This window comes from Melospiza melodia, chromosome 7, assembly GCF_035770615.1.
Source record: "Melospiza melodia melodia isolate bMelMel2 chromosome 7, bMelMel2.pri, whole genome shotgun sequence".
In the NCBI taxonomy this organism is placed as follows: Eukaryota; Metazoa; Chordata; class Aves; order Passeriformes; family Passerellidae; genus Melospiza; species Melospiza melodia.
The window spans coordinates 29,705,548-29,708,263 of NC_086200.1; positions in this window are offsets into that span (position 1 = coordinate 29,705,548).

Genomic DNA, 2,716 nt, shown 5'->3' on the forward strand with positions numbered 1-2,716 from the left:
GCTGGGGTGGTTTTAACCCCCACACAATCCCCCCAAACCCCAACCCCTGCCCGTGGCACACGCTCCCCGTCTTGCACGCCACCTTCCCGTTTGGCAATTGTGTGGAAAACGAGCATTAAAGAGGATCATTCCCAGTGGATCTTTGTCTTTTGGGTTTTATTTTTATTTTATTTTTTTGGTGGGGGGGTCCCCATGGATTTGGGGAAGGGGTGGAAAAGGACGGGTTTGGGCTCGGTCTTTGTGAGGTTTTTGGGGTAGGAAAGGGATTTTGGGTTTTTTTTTTTTTGGGGTGGGGGGGTGCAGCTGGTGGTGGGGGATTTGGGGGGGTCCGGGGTGTGGGGTGGGGGGGTTCAGAGGGGTCGGGGGGGGGGGTGGATGCGCTGCGGTGCGGCAGCGCCGAGGCTGAGGCTGGATGGATGCGGGGTTGCCATGACAACGCCATCCCCATCCCCATCCCTGCATCCCAGCCCCGCCGCCCCCGGCCCCACCAGCAGCAGCAGCAGCAGCAGGAGGAGGAGGAGGAGGGGGCTGCACACGCTGCCTTCAGCCCCCGCGGGTTTCGGGGGGATTTTGGGGGGGTTTGGGGGAGTTTGGAGCCTCCTCGGTGCTGCAGGGGCGTCCCTGTGCTCAGCCCTGTGGGCAGCACGGGGCTGGCAGGACCAGGGGACAACAAAACCCCCGTGGCCACCCCAAATTCCCCTTCCCACCCCTTCCAGCCAATCCCAAACCTCCCCTTCCCCAAAATCCCCTCGTTCCCAGCCCTTTGCTCCAGCGGGGCTGTTTTGGGGAGGGGGCTCAGAGGGGGTTCAGGTGTCAACTCCGGGCTCGGGGCTGTCCCCGGGGCTGTCCCTGTGCCCCCCAATCTCCTTCTGAGCCCCCCACTCTGCTGTTCCTGCCCTCAGTGACTTTGGGTTCTGGGGAGGGGTCTCAGAGGGGGCTTCTCCGGGGGACACTGCGGGGACCCGCGGGGACGGTGCGCGGAGCTGGGGAGGGCTCTGAGCCCCCCGAGCCCAGCGGCGCTGCCGCGGTGCCCCCGGCTGGGCCTGGCACTGCCAGCCGGGCGCGGTGGCACCTGCCAGGTGTCGCCGGGACAAAAGGCGGCGTAACCGAAACCGCCGCGTGACGTCCCCGCCGTCCCGGCTCCGGTGGCACCGCGGGGCCGGCGCGTCCCCGGTCACGGCGGGGTGTTCGGCGCGTTCCCGACGGGAATACGGGAATGTCGCACCCCCGTCGGGAATGTCCCCCCCGCCCCGCGGGGACGCTCCCGCAGCTGCGCCGGTGACAGCCGGTGACAGCCGGGCCATGAGCTCAGCGGGGTGCGAGGCACCGGCTGGCACCGGCGGCGGGTGTAGCGGGGGGGACAGCCGGGCACCGCGGGTGCGGTGACACCGCCGGGGTCGCGGGGGAGCCGCCGCACCGGGAGCAGCACCGGGAGCTCGGGGGGCGGAGCGCGCGCGGCGGCGGCAGTGCCGGGAGGGAGGGTGGGGGTGACAGCTCGGGCTGGGTGACAGCCGAGGGACGGCGGCAGCTCCAGCTCCAGCGCCGCTCCCCGGTACCGGCGGCTCCGCTCGCGCATCTCCCCCCGCGCCGCTCCCGCCGCGCTTTGGGGCGGCGGCCGCTTTAAAAATGCAAATGAGCCCCCTCCCCGCGCGCGGCGCGGCGGCGCCTCCACCAATGGGGAGCGGCGGCCGCTGGCTGCGGTCACCGCTGCCGGGCGCACCGGCCAATGGCGGCGCGGCTTGGCGGGAGGGGGCGTGGCCAGCACCGCCTCCGGCGCGGTCCCGGCGCGGTCCCGGGGCGGCGGCGGCGGCGGAGCGGGGCGGGGGCGGCGGCCCCGCAGGTGAGTCCCGCGTCCTCCCCGGAGCGGGCACCGCGCCCCGGCCCCGCGCCCCGCACGGGGGTCCCGTCCCGTCCCGTCCCGGAGTGCTCCCGCCGCGGCCCCGCCGCGCTGCCTCCCGGCCCCGCCGTTCCCGCGCGGGTTCCCCCGCGCCGCCCCCGCAGCATCGCCCTCACCGGGATGCGCGGTGCATCCCCGCGCCGCCCCCGCCGTACCGGGGATCCCTCCCCATCCCTCGCTGTGCACCGCGCCCCGCTGCACTGCACCGGCGCCCACCGTTACTAACGCCCCGGTGCACCGGCGCAGCCCCCGCTGGCCACGAGCCCGCTCCCGGTGCTGCGGGCGGCCCCCCCGCCGCCTCCCCGCGCTGCAGGTGCAGTGTTCGGTTCGTCGCTTTCCCTCCTTTTTCATTCTGGGGGCTGCACGCCCCAAAAATAAAAACCCCCGCGGTCGGTGCCTCCCGTTCCCGGCGGGGTTTTGGGGTGCGCAGCCCCCCCCGCATTCCCGAACCGGACCCTCCCCTTCCCGTCCCCCCGCGTCCTCCGGGGGGTCCCCCGCGCCCCCCACTCAAGGTCACGGCTGCGGGTGTGTCCCGACCCGCCCGGTTTTGGTTTTGGGGCGCGGGTGGGGGGGTTCCCGGTGCCGCATCCCCCCCCCCCCATCCCGCACCCCCCGTCCCGCTCGGGGACTCGGTGCCCGCGGGGACTTTGGCCGGCGGAGCGTTCGTGGCGTTTGCGGCCGCCCGGGACCGGCGGGGCTGGGGGGGTGATAGGGGGGGTCCAGCGGTCCCCGAGCCCCCTCCGAGACCCCTCCCAGCTTTCCCCCCCCCCCGTTTACCGGGGGGGCCGCGCTGAGCCCGCCCCGCTCGTGACACAGGTG